The following is a 21,394-nucleotide window of genomic DNA, read 5'->3' as shown; positions in this document are numbered from 1 at the left end:
AATTACACTGGTTCACAACCACACAGCCTTCTGATGGCTTGAATGGGAAAGGAGCTGTGTGGCCCAAAGTTTCCATCAACATCCTCCCCATGAATTCTAAATTAAACCCTTTCTGCCCTGTTTTCCCACTCCTACTCTTCCCTCCATGCCTTTCTGCATCCGAGAGCCTCTGGCTCTAAATTTTTTATCTAGTACTTTTGTTACAATAATAATCTTGTGTTATTCACACATTATTTCAATATGCCAAGTCATTAAAACAAGTACCATTCTAATGTGTTTGCAAGTAACATAATACATTTTTACTACACGTAACAAATCAGCTAATCTCTCTCAGGTAGTTCTATAGATAATGTCCCAACATATACATGCTAATAAATTAGAGTAATTAGGGGATTTCGAACATTTGTCCAGCTGATAAATTTAATGTACCAAAATACATAAAAACACAATAAAAAAACCCCAAAACATGCTATCAAGCAAACAAGAACAGCAGCAGTACACAGTAATTGTGACAGCCTTAATGAAATTGCCTTTCAGGTTTGTTCTTTCCTCCCTCTTTCCTATCTCAGGGGGTTCTATGGATACCGAGTAAAGCACAGAGTTCAGAGCCTTACCCTTTTCATCTTGTGTGGGTAATTCAGACTATGAATTGAACTTCTAACTCTCTGCATCTGATTACAAGAGTCCAAGAATTTTCCACGTCTTGCAGAGTAAGAGAAAGCAGTAAGGGTGCCGCTTCAACTGATTTCAAGGCACAACAGGGTAGATCTGATCGTACGGGTAATGAGTCAACTTGAAGACAATTTAATGGAAGTTTAGGCAATATTGGGTGTACTGTTTGCTGGGCTTTTTGTTTTGAAATTTCTGTCTTAGAACCTTGAGAAACTCTTACGTGATTCTGCCTCCCCCGCCATGTCCTTCTATAAATCCTTTGAATGAAACACTCAGGACATTTTTTTGTTTTCTGGCTTTCTTTCTTATAAGCAAAAAAATAAAAACAAACAAAACGCCACAACAACGCCCTTGCCAAAACAAAAATCAAAACTTCAACAAACTCACAAACAAAACCCCAACCCCACCCCACAACCCACCCACCCCAAACCCCACAGCCAAACTCCACATTCTTGTTACAGTTCATTTTCTTGAATTTCCTTTATGGCTTTATAAAGCTGGCAGAGATGTGTGTTGTTTGAAGTCTCATAGTAGGAGTCTGGGAATGAGTGTTGTGGACAATCATTATTTCTTTTGTGAAAATCAACACAAAGACAACGGGCACAGAAGCATTTTGTTTTGTTAACATTCTGGTTATACTTTTTATTATATTATGGAACACAATGCAAGTAAAAAAAGAGGTTGTTCTTCCCCTATCAGCATTCAATGTCAATAAACTCAACAAAGACCTTACCAAGTAGGATTCTTTCCACTGATGTCAATAGCTCTGGATTAATCCCTAAGGAAGTAGACATGACTTCCTATCATGCCTATCCTTGAATGTTGAGATGAAGGAGGAGAAAGATGCAAAAATTATTTTCAATAAATTCTCAACGTAATTCAGCAAGCATGTCAACAATTAGCAATCAATTAGTAATTCAACCTATAGTTTTGACTAGCTGGAAAATTACAATATATTCCAATTGCTCCTAAGAAAACCTGTGGAGCTGGTTTCGTTTTTACATTGATAAATGAAGTAAAATAATAAAGTACAAGAGGGCGATAATTTCAAAATTAGCCTCATTTACTTTAATTAACAAATATACAATTCCTGCAACTAGGCTTTGAATAAAAATGGAACAGCAAAAGCAGCACAATTTCTCCCAGATCTCTTTGGACCATGTTAAGCGTTCCTTATTATTAGTGTAGCTCAGGAAATGTTTCTCTCCGCTCTTTAATTTGTAAGAGTTCAAAATGCTGTGCTTGGAGAATACTCTCTAGTTCTTCTGTTTGCCCATCTGTTCTTGGGAGTTGTGCAATGAAAGAGACTCATTGCTGGGTCAGTGCTGCCACTGTGAACTAAGCCCTTCGGCACCACAAAATGTAACCTACTTTGATAATAAATGCCTCTTTAACATCCCCATCGTTGTCTCCTTTAACATCTTCATTACTGATTCCCAATAAAGTTCCTCTGAAAAGTTACTCTATAAAAATGCCATTGTGAAATTCCATGTTTAATGTCTCTCAAAGATCCCAAGTCAGATGTGCTTCGTTTACAAGTGACTGCAGCAAGTTGATCTGAATCCAAATATCCACCAGGATCTAATCTGTCACTTTCCTGACCCTAACTACACTTCAGCGTTACCATTGCTGATCTGTTATATTGCAGAGTTATTCCTTTCAGAGAAAAAGGGCCAAATGCTGCCCTCTGTTGCACTCTATCTTTTAGCAAGGATTGCACACAGTCACCCTCCCCACATTCAAGTCTCCAAAACAACAAAAGGAATGAACATAATTCAGTACCAACTTTATAAAATCTTATGATAAATAAAGATAGTAATAATAATAATAACAACTTAATTTAACAACATATCTACTTTATAATCCACATAAATTATCTTCACAGTTATACATAAATATAAATAAAGAAAACTAATTAAATCTAAACAGGTCAATCACAAAAACACAGTAAGAGGAAACTCAGAGTTACCAAAAGCTTAGGTTGAGTTCACCTGAGTCTCACTTAGAGTCTTTGATCACCAAATCTATACAGCCTGCGGAATCAAAAGCAACATCTTCCCTCCACTTGCTTGTAGAAATTCTCAGATGAAAAACATGCAGACTCTTCCTCTGCTGACAGGGCCGGCTCCAGGCACCAGCATTCCAAGCACATACTTGGGGCGGCAATCTGCAAGGGGCGGCAGTCCATGTGTTTTTGGCCCCAAGCAGCATGCTGAATTGCCGCTGTGGCAGTGCAGCTTCTGTCTTCTGACTGAAGACAGAAGCTGCCGCCGAATTGCCGCTGCTGCGGAAATGCGTGTGCCGCCCTAATGGCACATGGACTGCCACCCCCGTCCATGGTGGCAATTCGGCATGCTGCTTGGGGCGGCGAAAACAGTAGAGCCGGCCCTATCTGCTGATATCATTGTTAGCCAGTCACCTAACTGATTAATCGACCACTCAGTTAAGTATATAGATTTTTTAAAGAAAAAATCCTGCTGCAAAATGCATCAGACTTAGGGAACACAGCTTCTCCCAGCCCACACAGGACACATGGCCTTCTGTAAGGCAGCTGCCCTGACTGCTTGCCCTCAGGGAGTTTGAGTCAAGCTATAGGGAAGCTATTGAGCATACCCAAAACCACCACACCCAATTGCAGAAACTTCTGGATGTGGAGAGCTAATTGTGCACCTGCCTAGGAACAAGAACCCAGACACAACTCATTCCTACCTACCCACGATCCAACAGACCTCTTAAAGAGATATCTCCCTATTAGGCATGTGTGTTACATTTACACAGAGTTTTTCTTCAGGTCTGGGAAAGAAAGAAGAGCTCAATATAAGCTCGAAAGTTTGTCTCTTTCACCAACAGAAGTTGGTCTAGTAAAAGATATTGCCTCATCCACCTGGTCTCCCTAATATACTGCATCCAACCTGGCTGCAACATCACTGCAAACTGTATTCTTAGATTGCCTGTTAAAAATGATATCTTATAATAATTATTATATACTAATAATTATTAATATTATAATACTATCGGGGCCCCAATCAGAATTGTAGCCCCATAGTGTGAATGTCCCTACTGATATATGAAGACATGGTCCCTGTCCCAAGGAATTTTTAATTTAAGATCAATGGGATTACTCTCATGTTTAAATTTACTCACATGCATAAGTGTTTTCAGGAATCGGACTTAATAAGACAAGTGACAAAGTGGGGATGGAACAGTGGGGTAGATGTGTTATAGATGTTTGCAATTTAAATACATATAAGTACCAACTATCTCCATCTGTCAACTATATGCACCATTAGGTGACTGATTTCTTGTTTAATTGAAATTAGTAAGTGGAAGGAAAAAAACCTACATTTTTTATATTTTACAATACAATATCCAGTGATAATGAAAAAGTTCTGTTGGTATTGAGAAAGAACGAACAATTATCCAATGCTACTTCTTTCCTATTTTCTAGTGTCTCCCTTCTCTCATACCAAATCAAGAACATCTCCAACGGGCTTATGATCATAGTTTACACCTTCCTACATTTGGTTGCAATCATGCAACTTTAAAAAAAAATGCTCTGATTATATGTAAAGAGTAGATTGGACAAGATCATTCACAGAGAATCTAAGAAAATGTATTAGGATCCAATCCTTCAGCCTTTCAAGTCAATGGCAAAATTCCCATTGGCTTCAATGCTCTTTAGTGGGGGGCAATCTGCATCACCTGGATATAAGCCTTTGAATGTGCTGAGATGGAGAAGCTCTTGTGGCTTCTCAAGCTGCTGCAAAAGGACTTTTTTTTGCTTTTCTTTGTGATACGTTTGGAAGCCCCGCAGACTAAGAAGCCTTTCGTACTACTCACCAAGCCTGAGGTGAACTCAAGTGTCCTGTGGTTCTCACAGTTCTGCTTTCAAGTTTTCTGTCAGAGAAACTGACAGTCTCAACAATGTTACTTTAAAGACTTGGCAAAAAGAAGAAGAAGAAGAAAAAAAACACAGGATGTCAGAGAAGTCCCCATCTCGTGCTAAGCTTACCAAAATTTTATATGCCCTTGCAGTCAAAGAACAGGAAATTCACTTGATCTCATATTACTTAAAACTCTATAGCTCCATTTACTTCTCCCTATCTAAACAATGCACTATTGGTGAAAGAAAATGAAACTAGGTGCTGATTCAGTCAGAATCATACATTACTTTTACAAAGAAAATTAACCAATCCAACATATGTATGTATTACATAAAAAAACCCTACATTAAAATAATGTTAAGGCAGTTCAAAAGTTGGGAAATGCAAGGCTAAAGGTTGCTCATGCCACTTGAATTTGACCCCCTTTTGCTTCTACATTATAAAACAGTCTTTAATTACTTGATTGGATACTATACTATATTGAATACTGCCTCGTTCAATGCATAGAATGGATGGTGCCCCTCTGCACTTATACACCCTCCCTATTCAGCCCCTCCAACTCCCTCTTCATCTATTCCCATCTCCTTGCTCCAGCACCCAGTCACCCTCTCCTCCTCTCCACCAAGCCACCTTCCAGCTCTCCAAATCCTCTTTCCTGCAATAATGTGCACATAATCAGTCATCTTTTGTGCTATCACAACACCTTTTCAATGGCTCCTTTAAATGGTGTTAAAAGGCTACAGAATTTGTCTCCCTACCATTATAAAACCATTCTCAAAATACCTGATATTCCTCAGAAGAAGAATTATAACAGACGTAGCAGAAAACATAAGGACACCATGTCAAAAATTCAACCCATAATAGGTGTGTATAATATTATAGCATGGGTGCAAACGTAAAGCGTTCTCTTTGTCTACTAATGTTTTCTCTTTGTCTCTCTTTAAAAAAACCCTTTTTCATTTTATGACATAAAAATGTGCATTAATGCAACAGGAATCAATGAGTTTCCACTTTGCATTCATTTTTTAAATATTAAAGGGACATCAATTTGAAACCTAGTTACTTGGGAAAAAGGAGTTAAAAGTTTGAAGAACTTCATTTGCTCCACAGTCTCGCTGTTAATTTTTTATCAGAGGGGTAGCCGCGTTAGTCTGGATCTGTAAAAGCAGCGAAGAGTCCTGTGGCACCTTATAGACTAACAGACGTATTGAAGCATGAGCTTTCGTGGGTGAATACCCACTTTGTCGGATGCATGTTAATTTTTTGTGCTTTCACAAGCGCATTTGACTCCAGGGGGAACTGAATCAGCAGAAACTAAATTCTTCTTTCCCCTGTGTTGCTGTTTGGGGAAACAGTTAACCAAGGTCCCATCTCTGTCACGATATCTGCACAAGTTGCTTCTGGGGCCATGCAGAGCTCCACTAAAGTCAATGTGGAGTCTGTGCTGGCATGAGAATCGGTGAGCAGATTTCATTGCTGGATTAGGTCCTAACTGAATTAACAGGAGAAACAGTAAAATAGGCTGTACACAAAATGCCTTCAAACAGAGATTTTTTTCTCTAATCTCTTTCAGTTATACAACTTTAGAAATTACTTATAACAACAGAAGGGATAAGATTTTCAGACAGACATGTGAGTTTTAAATTGACAGTGTCACTTTAATGGCTTTGACAGTCTGGGATTTTTAAGTAGGTGGTGGATCTGATGCTAAACAGTTAAACCTGTTTTCCCTGAAGCTTTGTGAGCTGCAAAATTAAACCTTGAGCTGTATGGGAAACTAATTGTAATTAGGAATGCAACACACTGTGGGCACACAAATGACCAGTAATCTCTCACCTGGAGCTTTAATTTATCCATGGGTCAAGAGATGTCTTCCTTCCACAAAGTTGAAAAAAAAAATCCTCAGACGAAGATGTGCAGAGGTAGACCAGGTCTCTAACAACTGCCTCTGTAGGACAACTAATTTGTCCTGTCCACTGTCATCATAAGCACAAACACAGTTCTGGTTATTTGCACCAAAATATAGAACAAAACATAGAAGGCTCAGCTGTGGCTTTTAGCTAGTGACTCATTCGAGAAGTGGTGGGAGTCGCACTGGCCAGTGGGATCTCTGGGAGGGACTGTGCTTTAAAGAGGTACAGTCTAACCAGTATCAGAGGGGTAGCCGTGTTAGTCTGGTTCTGTAAAAGCAGCAAAGAATCCTGTGGCACCTTATAGACTAACAGACGTTTTGCAGCATGAGCTTTCGTGGGTGAATACCCACTTCTTCGGATGCAGGAGTGGAAATTTCCAGGGGCAGGTAAATATAAGCAAGCAAGAAGCAAGCTAGAGATAACGAGGTTAGATCAATCAGGGAGGATGAGGCCCTGTTCTAGCAGTTGAGGTGTGAAAACCAAGGGAGGAGAAACTAACCAGGAGTTCCTCACAGAAATTGTGCATTTTGTTACACTGCTTCAGAGCATGCGGTATATTCCCCTCCTTTTATGTCCTGCCAGCTCTACTAGCCAGAGGAGGAGAGGTGTTATCTATGACCCCATCTCTTCCTCACCCCTTATGGGGGAGGGGTTACTTGTGCCCCACTCTCCAGGCACCAGAAGGGACCAGTACTTGTGTTGGGGAGCATAGCCATTGCCTCTGTTCTATTTCTGTATTGGCCTCTATATTGTCATTGTAATACTAGCATCTGAGCAGCCTCTAACGTGTATCTAGCTCCTGCACAAAGGGCAAGACTACTTCGTTTCCTCCCCTGTGCTCTTGCACAGGGGCCAGGTACAATCTGGCTTTATTTGGGCTTCAAAACAATTCTCATAACTTTTGTCTTTGTCTTTGCTTCCATGACATTTGACCATCCCACCATTACAATCCTGTGACTTTTACTAGAGGTACCATGCTGTAACAACTGCCCTGGGCATAAACAATATTACAGTGATACTACTGAAGTCTGATAAGCTACGTCCTCGTGGGAACCAAATATATAAATACATCTGTTGAGAAAATCAAAGCTATACATTGTAATTATGGTGCATGCAATAAGCACCAAATTCATATTTATCAGTGGAGTTACACGAGGCATGAATTTGGCCCACTATATACACACGTGCAAAACAAAATAGAACAAAACAAAACAACACTTAAGTCTAATCACGTTCCTCAACACCTTATAGCCACTCCTGTTATATCTATCTATTTATCTAATCTACCTACCTAGAATTTGGGCCTATATAGGTAAAATAATCTGTTTGGTTGTTATATCTCCAACACATATTGTCATCCTTTAATTCATCATCTAAAGGAATGAGACAATGTCCAAGAAGTCATATTTTAAATTGCATCCAGTTCAGTTTTTCTTCCCTTGCACTTCTGCTGTTTAAGTCTAAAATTCTGGACCACTCAGAAAAATCTACATATATTTCAATTCCCATCCTACTCACAGGGATTGATAGGCTGACCTTGGGTGTGATAATGGCAGTTGAAAGAAATTTAATTTATAAAGTATATGAAACATCGCTGATGCCCCTAATAATGTTCACCCTAGATGCATGTGAGGAAATGCCACTTGTCAAGGGAGAAATGAAGAGAAGATGGTGGTCAGAGTGCTGCCACTGCCTTGGGGCTCAAGAGAAGGCAACTTCTCCCACAGAAGAATATGGAAGAACCTCATGGTTTTCCTCCTTCACATAGAGCTTCACCTGTGAGTTTGCTGAAGAAGGGAGAGCTGATTATCACATGTTACAACTGGGCCAGACTCTCAGCTGCAGGGTATCTCCATTATGAAGTTTTTGATCCTCTAAGAATGATCTATGTTGGCTATAGGGTGACTAGATGTCTCAATTTTATAGGGACAGTCCTGATATTTGGGGCTTTGTCTTATATAGACACTTATTACCCCCCGACACCCTTCCCAATTTTTCACACTTGCTGTCTGGTTACCCTACTTAGCTATATATAATAGATTTCCAATTTATCTTATATCTAACTTTTTAATCAAAGCATCATTGGCAGATATTTTATGAACCCATACCTGCTTCATCTAATATTCTCACTGACATGACATTGCCTTGTACATTTGTAGCTATATAATAATTTCCATAATTTAAGAATCTTCAGCTATATCATATTTAAGGGCATCTATCAGGAGCATTTGACACTTATGAGAAATAATGTTTTATGGATGGATCTGTCTGACTCTATTAGTGAATGAGTATGCAAAAGAATGTATGCACTATAAACTCTAGTGCCTATCATAATCTTGTCTCTTTCCAAGATAAGCTGGTAAGACAGTACAAGAAAGGTACAGTATTGGCTGTCTCTGTGACAAATTCAAAGATTCATAGATTATAAAACCCAAAGCAACGATTGTGATCATCTAGTCTGACCTCTTGTATTACATAGGATCTCCTTGAATTAATTCTTGTCTGAAATAGGAAAAATGTTCAGTCTTGATTTAAAAATTCCCAGTAATGGAGAATATACCACAACCCTTTGCAAGTTGTTCCTATGGTTAATTACGCTCACTGTTAAAAATCTGCGCCTTCTAGCTATTGGATCTTGCTGACCAAGGCCTTGATTCAGGAAGGGACTTAAGCAAGTGCCAACTTTAAGCATGTAAATAGTTCTGTTCACTTCAATGGGACGTTTTGCATGCTTAACATGAAACACATGCTGAAATAGCTTAGAATCAGTGTTTAAATGCATGGGTCTGTGACAATATTTTATTAATCTGAAAATACATTCAAAACTCACTAATTTGCACTAATAATGATGAGACTAATTGGGAATTATTGAATTTTTTTAAATTATAGAATAAACCCAAATCCTCTGTCAGTTAGTAGGTGCTGGGCAGATAGCAGGGAAGAGAAGGGAAGCATAGCAGGGAAGAGAAGGGAGTGACTTCCAAGCTGCTCCACAAAGACTTATTTGGCTAGTGGCAGAATCAGCCTCTGTAGCCCCTAATGTGATCACAAGGTTAAGTATGTGACAATCTGCACAGCAGAGAATCTTCTGGCCCTTTCCCACCCCCGTCTCCTGGTCTGCCCAAACCCTGCCCCAGCCCTCCATGTCTTGTGTGGAGATGAACTCTGTGCCTCATAAGCTGTGTGATACCCAATGAGATCCCCAGATCCTGCCATGCACCATGCAGTGGAATCCTCTTCTGAGGAAGAAACTTTCTCCATGGGCAGACTTCTGCAAGGTTTCTTGGATCTTTTTTCTGGAGCAGCTGGTATTGGTCACTGCCAGAGACAGAATAATGAGGGAGATGGACCATGGGTCTGATGATAAATTCCAATGTTCTTATGCTCGGGGAACCTTCCTGGTGCTCGAGTTGGGGCAGTTCTTGTGTCTTGTTTAATGTGCACAATAAAAGGGCAAGGATGGTACGTCATCAAATGCATTATGACAATTGTAGTTCAGTTTGGTTATTTAGGATTAGGGTTAGAGCTTCATTGTGGTAGGCATGGTCTAGGCATGGGGCAAAGGAAATGTCACCAATGGATAGTATAAAGATGAAAGAAGTTACTTATTTCAATCAAAACATTATTAATTTTACAATAACCTGTATAAATGCATTTAATAAGATTCAGCTAGTGGTTTTAAACCATTTTAAACTGCAATTCTACTCAGCCCCATAGCTGTTACAAGGAGCACACTTGCAATCCAGACTCCACTTTGAATGCACGACAAATCACTAGCCTTCATTTATGAGGGTATCTGCCTTTCTTAAGCCTCCATAGACACCTGATCTAATCTCAGCAGCTCTCAAGGCTCTCAGTAATATTGCTTTTGACGGTTACCATCACATCCACCTACTTATACTTACATACAAAAATCTCAGGAGTGTCAAAAGTCATGGCTCTCTCTCTCTATATATATATATATAAAACCCAACAAAATCTCAGAATCTGTGACTTTAGTGACAGCTGTGGTAAAAATGATGTTTTATTCATGATAAGTAACACTTCATAACAAAAACATCATGCTATTCTTTCAAAAATAACAAGGCTTTGTAATAGGGCAACAAACTACATTATTTGCCATATAAAGTTCTGCTGATAGATGGAAAGAGATGACAATGGGATACGGGGGTTGAGGAAATGGCTTTTGGCTGTAGATTAGCCAGGTTTCTGTTGCTATAATTTAATATTTATATCAGGATTGGTATCCCAGAGAAGCTTGTGAGATCAGGCCTCTAGTTCTAAATTAGCCTGTCCTACTATTCTTAATAACAGCTCAGTTGTCAGTGACACAACATTAAATATGTGACAGGAAAAAAAGACAACTCACAAAATACTTATCATCCAATGATATTTCCAATTACAATCCACAACACAGCACAAGCACCTGGATTATTCATGTACACTCCCAAATGTTGATTACCCCAGCATCATGATATGAAAGATACAATTACTACTGCAATATCAGAATCATCATCTTCCACTTCATTCTTTCAACATCAAGTAAGAGGAAAGAGTGTTTAATTAGTGAACCTTTCAGTATTCATTTTCTACTTTAACAGGCTTTTCTGGTTGATAACAGCACTGATTATGTGCATACAATGAATGCTTAATGGTGGGTATAGCCATACTTTATTTTCTATTTGCTCAAGAGGGAAAAAAGCAACATATTGAGTGGGAAAATCCATACTTGGGGGTTCTATTCCCAGTTTTGCCAGGGATTTATCGTGTGACTTTGGCCAAAGGGGTCTACAGTTTATCCATCTGCAAAATAGGTATAATAATGATTACCTGCTTCTCAGTATGCTATGATGCTTCATCAATTAATGCTTATGAAAATGTTTCTCTTATATAAATTATATTACTATTCAATATTATTCTCCAATATAAATGCTATTATTCAATATATCATTCAAACTCATTCTCTCATATAAATGCTGTTATTTTTCAATATTGTGCTAATTTCTTCTTGTCAAGTATCAGAGGGGTAGCCGTGTTAGTCTGGATCTACAAAAATCAACAAAGAGTCCTGTGGCACCTTATAGACTAACAGACGTACTGGAGCATAAGCTTTCGTGGGTGAATACCCACTTCATTGGATGCATGCATATTCGCCCATGAAAGCTTATGCTCCAATACGTCTGTTAGTCTATAAGGCGCCACAGGACTCTTTGTCGCTTTTTACATTTCTTCTTGTGTTACAGTTGAAACATAGTCATTGCTGTCCCTTATCTGCTAACTCTTGGATAAGTCTAAAAAGAAGTTACAACCAGAGTCAGAGCTCAACTTCCTTTGTGCTGTGTATATGAGCCGCTTGAGAGGAAGTAGAAAAGCCTGGCTCCAAATAGCATTTGAAGCTTCTTGTATTTCGCAGCAAAAAGTCTCATAAAGAATGTCTCACTTTTATTCTTTATGAAGCTTGTAGTGCTCAGTTCTTGCATGTTTTAAGTTTCAGAACCTTTCCACTGTTCTTATTACGAGCCACAGGGAAGACATAATATTGACCATAGTCATTGACATTGTGTAGATAGTATGAGTTAAGAAAACTGCCTCTGGGATGCAGTTTGAGAGGTTCTCTTTGTCTTGTTATTCAATTAGTGTACTCCTCAGCATCTGAATTTTAAAAAAGGTTTTATTTTCACTAGTAAACATACAAGGCTGGATTTAGCTCCCTCTATGTCCCCTTTGTGTCTCTCTGGTAACATGTTTGGACTTTTCAGCTGTCATAATGGGGTTGGTGAGGATTCTTTCAGTGTGGGGTGAATTGTCAGCACCTGCACTTTACCCTTCTTGCCCAGGGAGCTGAAGGCATAGAGGTAAAGTTAATACTCTTGAAAGGAATGGCCTGCAGGTATGTGGTCGAAGTTCAGAGTAGCATTAACTAATGGGAAGATTCTTGATATTTGACTGGCTCTGTTACTTCCAGGCTCCATCCCTTCCTGTCCCTGTCATACCAACCACCCTTCCTGGCTCAGATAACAAAGACTTGACCCAGAGCTGCCAACTCGCTTGATTTTATTGCAGTCTTACAATATTTTGTTTTAACTGAAGCTTCAGCTGATAGAATCAAATGAGAATCACAGCTTTCACTGAAAAAGAAAAGTAAATTTCTATTTCTCATGCTTTCAAAGAAAAGCTTGAAATCATGAAGCCAGGGCAATCTTCAGGCTCAGAAACCAGAAGGTGCAGAAGAACCTATTTCTGTTTTGTGTTTTTTTAAAGCAATGTTATGATTTTGAGGGAACTTTCTGATGATTTTTGGTTGCTGTGGATTGGCAATAGTGTTGATTCATACAGACAATTCTGCTCTATAACTTATGGGGCTTAGTCAACCTACTTTACTTTCTTGAGCACTAACTAAATAGTTAGTTATACCATAGCTGTCACCATAGTATCTGAGTGTCTGTACCTGCAGGGGTGCTGGAATAATTTTTATAGTGAGGGTGCTGAGAGCCTTTGTACCAAACTGTAAACCCTGTATATAATGGAAACCACTTCAAGCAACAGCACCACCAGCACCTATCTGTCTCTGTGCACCTCAAAGAAGGAAGAAACACAGACTCTCACTTATCTATATTTATAGAAAAACAGTATTTCAGACATTCAAGTTTAGAAGTCTATTATCTCTGCATGCATTTATTTTCTCTAGATTTAGACGACTGACACTAGTTATAATACCACTTCATTTTTTAAATTACTATATATAATTACATATAATCAATTTAATCTGTCTGGCCTAGTGTCTCTAATATTCTTTTTTACTTCAGCCATTGTTTACATGATTGAATGTACTCAATTTCACAGTTCATAGTTATCAGTCATGATAAACTGATTCTTGAAATTATTTTTGAATCTGACAATATGAAAATGAATTTTCTTGCCTTTGCAAAAGTGTTATCCCCAGCTACTTTTATTCCAGGTATAAAACAAATCCTAAAATAATGAAATAACACCAAGTTGTGGAAGAAAGCCTTTTATACAGTATCATTGTTGTGTATTTAGTTTGTGAGCACAAGGGAGTTGCAAGTTTTTCAACAATGGTGAACAAAGTTCACCTTCTCTTAACTTGTCCTAATTTTGGTATTCAAGTCACCTCTACACAAAGCCATCTTTGTAAATCAAAAACAAAGAAACAGAGCGTGTGTTATGTTTAACCCTATGTGCTCTAGAATCCTCTCAGGCAAAGAACTCCATTTAGCTAGAGGTAAGCTTGTAAATATCAATCAAGTTCATAAGGGAAAAAAATCCGTTAAAAATGCTATATTTTCCCCCAATTCCCACAAAAACTAGAGAGCTTGAAAAATCAGAGTTAAAGTTACACTAAATACAAACATTATAAACTATAGAAATGGACAATTGAGATCTCCTATCCAACCTTAACTCTGTCTAGTTCCCTTCTGACCTTTTCTCTTATGCACATGATGAAATTTATGTGTAAGAGGGAAACATTTTAATAACATTATTATTATTATATATAACTATACAATTATAATAATAACATGATAACTATATAATTCTTTATTATTTGTATTGTAGTAGTTTCTGGATGAGATAGGAGCCCCATTGGGCAGTGCTCTGTACAATCACATAGTAAGAGACAGACCACTCCCCAAACATTTTACAATCTAAATAGAAAAGGGTGCATTAGTATCCCCATCTTACTAATGATGGACTCTTGATGGAAAAAGTTGAGAGAAGGACTTGAAAAAGTTCACAGCCTGTGGCTGCAGACTTTTTACATCTACCAAATTCTCTTTATTTGCTTAGTTTACCTGTAGAGACAAGTTGATCTGGAATACATTACTTTGGTTTTGTACCACATGTCTATGAAGTATGATAACTTTTACCTTGCACCCTTGTGTATAAACTACCCATTTTTTGGTTTGGCACTAAAAAGATTTATGATTCCAGATCTGGTAGCTAAGTGTCTATGATGAATGTCAAAGGATGAGGATACTTTTTACAACTGAATGCCCAGATACTTTGGGGCAATTAGACTCAACCATTGTACTGAAATGGCAAAAACATGTAAACCCCCCTGTTATTTTTCTCACACTAGTGCATGGATTTAAAGGCATTGAGGCTAGATGGCTGTAGTGACATACAAATAGATGTACCTTCAGTTAAATACTACAGTGACACAGAGTTTAATCTATCAAAATAGTAAGGCAGGTCACCTCACAATTTTCAGAGTCACCAATGTAATGAAGCAGTGCATTGTTTAAGGATAAGATTATCCCTGGTGTTTGTTTTTTCTGTGGGTAATGGGGAGGGGTACAGCCAAGGTTAGATGGGTGACATTAGCTATGCATTATCAGACTTTATATTTTTTTTCTTTAAGTGTAACCATCATTTTTAATTTCCAAATATCTAATTATAGAGAAAAATACAATATTGTCTTATGTCATTGATACATAGATTATCACATTTTATGCCTGGGAATTCCCTTACATTATAAGATATGTTTACTGACATCCTTACAGAGCTTGCATATTGCTCAGGGATGGGCTTTACTGTATTTGTTCTTTTTACATTGCTTCCTCCCTCACAGTGCCCAGACACAACCTTCTGTACCCACCCCAACTGACAGCCCACCCCTCACTACCAAGACCTCAGTGAGAAAACTATGGACCTTGGCTGGGTTTAAGTAAATGTATTTTAGGAGAGGTGTCTGTATTGCTCCATCAGACTTCCTTTCTTCCCAAACTGAGCCTCCCCACGTTGCTGTCCTCTGCTTGCCCCAGCCTGCTCCCCACCCCTTCCCACATAGCTCTCTCTTCCTCCCACTTCCTCACCCAGATTGCCTTTCATGCCTCTCCATGTCCTGCCTGTCAGTAAGAACATAAGAACGGCCGTACCGGGTCAGACAAAAGGTCCATCTAGCCCAGTATCCTGTCCACCAATAGTGGCCAATGCCATGTGCCCCAGAGGGAGTGAACCTAACAGGCAATGATCAAGTGATCTCTCTCCTGCCATCCATCTCCATCCTCTGACAAACAGAGGCTAGGGACACCATTCTTAAACATCCTGGCTAATAGCCATTTATGGACTTCACCACCATGAATTTATCCAGTTCTATTTTAAACGCTGTTATAGTCCTACCCTTCACAACCTTCTCAGGTAAGGAGTTCCACAAGTTGACTGTGCGCTGCGTGAAGAAGAACTTCCCTTTATTTGTTTTAAACCTGCTGCCTATTAATTTCATTTGGTGACCCCTAGTTCTTGTATTATGGGAATAAGTGAATAACTTTATCAGTTGTGGCTGACTCTGACGGGGCCATGTGGACTTCACATTTGGAGCTGTTATGTATGGGGAAATTGCTTGAACAGCTAAAAATTTCTTCAGCAAATCCCAACCCCGGGCCTCAGAAATCTGAATTCTAGTTCTCACCAGAATCATACCAGTTTGCAGTTATAGAGAGCCAAATAAAGGGCTGGATCACCCCATCACACAAAGAAGCAGAGCAGGATAAACCTTAGGGGAGAAAATAATTATGAGACTCCCCACCCTGGAGTTTCACCAGGGTTGTTCCACCAAGGGGCAGAGTTTGATCTCATTATAGGACAGGCCTCAGAATGACCACATGGATCCTAGTATAGATGCAAGGGCAGTCACATAGATACCTCATGGCTTCTGTGCCCTGATGACCCTTTGACCTACTACTGCTGTTCTGAAAGACTTCCAGTACAAGGGACTCCCTCTGGCCACAGAGATCCCTGCCTTCTGTGGCATCATCGGGGGGATGGGGAGATGATGGGCAACCTTGGCAGGGTCTGGGACAGGAGTGGCGAGACTCATGCATGCTGGATTCCCTTTGCCAGTGGAACTGATTCAATAAAGGAAATTACCACTTTTAAAAACTGTAGTCTCTCCCAAAAACTTTCTCCAGTTTGCCCCAGTCTTTCCTGAAAAGTTCTGTCTCGGTCTAAGGTCACTCCTTTCAGGTGAATTGGTTTGGTTTTGGTGAAGACTGGGAGTGAATGGGTATCAAAATCTGGCTTCTAATAGAGGGTTAGAGTCAACCATAACTATGGAGAGAACAAAGTCTCTTTGTAATGTCCCTTAACCCTTGCTATCAGCACACTTAAATCTAGACACTCTTCATTTGAGGCACCATTATTGCTTTATATTATATAACTCATCTGCATGCTTTCGGGTCTTTGTTTGGAAGCAATACAACAAGCATACAAGGATACAGGTGTAAAATTAAAATGCATGAAAATATTTCTCAGTGCTTTTTTTCTGTAACTGTTTTAATGATCTGTTACCAATCCCTACAGTAAACAAGGAGAAAAATATGAATAATAATCAACCGCTTTTAATCTCACTGTTGTTTTACATGAGAAAAATTGATCCTTAAATATTTGTATAAAGTTTGTTTCCTTATCTGCAGCTTAAACTGCCAAATAGGTTAAACTTCTTGTTTTTGTTTGATATTTAGATTTAGATTTTCTTGTAGCGATTCAGGTGCACAGCAGTTATGTAAATCCAATAAACTTCTGTTTTAAGGAGATCCATTGCTCTAATAACACTGCTCTACAGCCAAAATGCTTCTGAAATAAATGTAGTCAAACTTTACTAATTCTGGGTCACTGAGAACGAAAATGATGCTTTAAATTGTTGATTGGCTCTAGTTTTCAAGATATGCTATTGGGTCAGTATATACGACCCTTGACTTGGGAATGGCGGAGGATAAGTGAGTTATAAAGGGAAGGGATCTCAGTTTAAACCAGAAATGACTAAAATACATCTTTGACTGGATCTATGAATAAATCTATGACTGGGTTTGGACAGTACTTGCTTTTTAGGCAAAACAATGAATGATGCAATCTGAAGCTGGTATTGCGTCATACATGATATGAATTGCATCATGTTATTCCTAGAAGTCATGGATGATGCAATCATAACGAAGCTTACATCACTCTGCTGAACAAATTGCCCTATATCAGCTCTAGAAATCATACAGTGTCGTGCTCTCTTATTTGTCAATGTTTGATTTTGCAAAGGGACACATTTCTGTTTAGCCAAAGTGAGCAGAGATGCCTCGTACTTGTGTGAACAGTGCAGATAACTTCTGCTATGTTTGTGGTGAAGTGACTTTTGCATCACAAAAGCGCAGTATAACCACTATGGTTAAGAAAGCCTATCACCTTTATTTTGGCTGCAAAATTGGAGATCAGGACAAGAGGTGGGCCCCACACATATGCTGCAACACTTGTGCAACAAATCTTCGCCAGTGGTTGAACAGGAAAAGGAAATCTATGCCTTTTGCAGTGCCAATGATGTGGAGAGAGCCAACAGATCATACCAGCAATTGTTACTTCTGCATGGTGCCTCCAGTTGAATTCCCTCCCTCTGAAGCAGTACTCAGCACCAGCATGGATGTAATCATTCTTAAATGTGCCCAAGCAGTACTTCTGAAATAGCTCCAACGCCAAACATGATGTATGACCAATTCCATAATGTCAGTCAAGTGGCTATTTCGAGGATGACAAAATACATCAAACTCTCATGTTTGCATAACCCTGGATTCACATATTTTAGGGCCAAAAAGGACCATTGTGGTCATCTAGTATGACCTCCTGCATAACAAAGTTAATAGGACTTCCCTGAATCAATTCCTATTCCAATTCCAATAGCTGTGGATGAACTAGACCTATGAGTCTACCTTACTGTCCCTGACCCAGAGCTACAATCCCGCTATAACATTTAAGTTGAAAGGAAATAGGGTTCTCTTTCGGGTCATTGGCCTCACCTCTGTAGGTCAGAACAGTAATACATGAATTTATCATCCTCATCAGATAGGCAGGATATGTGATCAATGAGCCCAACAATATTTTAAAAATGAGCATTAAAATATATAGAGATATAAACACAATCATTCACAAGTCTTTGTTTGTTTACAGTATACAGTCTATTTAAAAAAGGATCCATGTAAGCAGAAGATCAAAAGTTCCAAACCTGAGAAGTTTGACTATACTGAATCAGGACTGGGGCAATACATTTCCTCTCCAAACACATCTTGGGATGACTGTGCTGCTGATTGGCACAGAATGCTGTCCCTAAGGTATAAAAAGGCAGTATATCCATTTTTTGAAGGTAGATGGTTCTAATTTAAAACCCACCATACAGCACAGAGTGTCAATAAGTATTATGGGTTCCAATAAATCTACAGACCAAGATTTTCAAAAATGACTAAGAATTTTGGATGACTCAACTTTTGGGTACCCACCTTGAGAGTCCTAGAGTACCCACACTCTGAAAATCAAGCTCCTTCAAGGTATCTCAAGCTGGATACCCCAAAACTGAGGTCCCCCAAATCCCTAGTCACATCTGAAAATCATTAATATAACCCTTACCATTTTTTACCTAGTACCACATAGTATTTATGCTAATTATTCAATTTAATCAACAACCTCTTCTTCTTTTATTGCTGACATCCAAATCAACATGTACCATGGAAAAAATGCATGGCACATAAGTTCTTAACATGTATTTTTCTTCACCTCCATTTCTTTGAACATGATTTTGGCTTTTTGTGAGTTTTTTTTCTTTGAAAATGTTCACTTTCTGTTATGCCTTTTGACTAACGAAATAATCCCACTCATGCAAAATCATTCATCTAAATACTCTCCTTTAAAATACTCTTCCTCTATGCCTATTCTTAAATCTTCAGCATTCATAGAAATTGCCACATAAAACAGACAACTACCAATAATCAACAGACATAATACTGATAGGCTTCCAGGTGGGTTGGATCTTTGGATCTTTGGATCTTTCTTTCTTTCTTTTTTTCTTTCTTTCTTTCGTTCTTTCTGTCCACAATTCTCTATGTGACGAAGTCAGACCTGAAGTTATAAGAGAGTGGTGGAAGGTGGGTATATGAGTCCAAGGATGGCAAAGGCCCTTTTTTCCTATGAGGTCATCTAAGACACCTGAGTCCAACTAAGGGCTGCCAATGATCTTTGAAAACCTCTCTTCCAATGAGGGAGTGATGAGAAACAAGCTACAGCAAGGAGAAAAGAATTCTAGGTGGAGGGCTGTTTTCTACCATGTAGGGAAAACATTGAGGTAACTTTGGTTTGAGGAAGGGCTGGTGACTGGAAGCCATCATAATAAGTCAATGCCCTAGTGAGGTCAAGTAAATGTATATTTTTTGTGTTGTGGGTGGTTTGCTTATTACTTTTTTGTTCTTGTTTTGTTGTTTGTTGTTTGTTTTTTAAGTTTATCTCACCCAAATGTCCTTTTGCAGCGTCTCAACCAAGGTTAGTTGAGATCCCATTTTCACTAATGTAAACAGGCTGTGTATTTACTTCCTAGGTGCAGGATAAAGAGAGGTCTCCTGGCCATTTACTTATTTTCCCAAAGTCCAATGTCTGTCTTCAGAAATAGTAACCCCCCATTGCTTGTTTTCCTGAATCCTGCTTCTTCCCTGTTGATTTCACATCCTCCTGTTGACTTCTTATGTAAATGGGGCTTCCCCTGTCTTGGCTTAAAATGCTTAATTTACATGTGACCGAGAGATAGGTGAATTCACATCTTTTGGCTGGCAGAAAGACAGTTGATCAGTTTTGCCTTGATAGGGGCTTTAGGAAGCTATTTTCAGCATATATACATAACTCCTTACATAGTATCTGTTCATACTGTTCACAGCAATACTAATGACCAGCATGACCTTGACTTTCATTTAAGACCTTGTGATATTGTTTGATGTACCAGAATGTACATACCAATATTAGGATATTCCTGTAACCCCCTTGCTACTTGCCATTGAGGGGTCATAGGTTATAACCTTCAAAGAGCTGGAAACCTTTTAAGGGTTACATATGATATTGAAGGGATACATTTCAAATATTAGATTGAGTATAATGTTTCAATCCAAGCCCATCTCTGTTTCAAAGAACAATTTAATTTATTAGAGAAACAAGCCAGGCTATAACGCAGTGGAATCAATATAGCATAATTAAACCATCATAAAATATGCAGAACGCAGTTGCATTTCAGCTCCTTTAACCACTTTATACTTTGTTCACATTAATAATGTGCAATGAGGAAAGGAATCACTAATTTGCTTTTAAGAGTAAATCAGTTAAAAGTGGTACACTAATCTGATTCGGGGGTGGGGGGGATGAACAACAACAAACCCTTTGTAAATGCTACAAGTAGGAGCTTTGAAGTCTCAAGAAAAGTAAGACTAATTATGAAAATCAATTCATAACACCTCCCACTATCATAATCCCCCACAAAGCAAACAGCTTCTACATTATACCAAACTACAGAACAATACAGTTTTGACTGTCATAATAGTCATTTGGAACATATTCTACAGCATATAGGGCTTGATCTGGAGAGGTATTGAGTATTCACTTTTGCTATTGTTGTCACTTCTCAGGACCAGCTCTTTAATATTTTCATCCTCAAAATTCAGTTTTTCCTTTACTTCACTTCTAATTGCAAGACCTCTGTCATAATGCATTTTAGCTCTTATCTTAACTGGAGGAGTCTGGTGTGTGTACCCTGTGGGTTATTGTGATATGAAGAGCTTTCAGCTTTTTTTCTTATGATATATTCAGGGAAAAATATGTGCCATATCAATTGCAAATTTACTGAAAATATATGTCAGACTGAAGTTTTTGGCAGTTTCTAAGTTGCTGGACATATGAGATCCTCTAATCATAAAAACATGAGAATGGCCATACTGGGTCAGAGCAAAGGTCCATCTAGTCCAGTATTCTGTCTTTTTACAGTGGCCAATGCCAGGTGTTTCAGAGAGAATGAACAGAGCAGATAATTAAGTGATCCATCCCCTATCAGCCATTCCCAGGTTCTGGCAAACAGAGGCTAGGGACACCATCCCTGCCCATTCTGGCTAATAGCCATTGATG

General features: G+C 38.8%; 1 long non-coding RNA gene across 1 annotated transcript in view; it reads right to left on the bottom strand.

The window, feature by feature from the left end:
• Positions 1 to 18,470: 18,470 nt before the first annotated feature.
• The window catches only part of LOC120374823, a 28,595-nt gene continuing 25,671 nt past the window's right edge, over positions 18,471 to 21,394 (bottom strand). The window contains exon 3 of the long non-coding RNA XR_005586261.1: positions 18,471 to 18,571. This is a non-coding gene — a long non-coding RNA (uncharacterized LOC120374823). The remainder of the gene's footprint in view (positions 18,572 to 21,394) is intronic.

Source organism: Mauremys reevesii, linkage group 11, assembly GCF_016161935.1.
Source record: "Mauremys reevesii isolate NIE-2019 linkage group 11, ASM1616193v1, whole genome shotgun sequence".
NCBI classification, from domain to species: domain Eukaryota; kingdom Metazoa; phylum Chordata; order Testudines; family Geoemydidae; genus Mauremys; species Mauremys reevesii.
The sequence above is the reverse complement of the archived record's forward strand: the minus strand, read 5'-3'. Positions and strand labels throughout refer to the sequence as shown.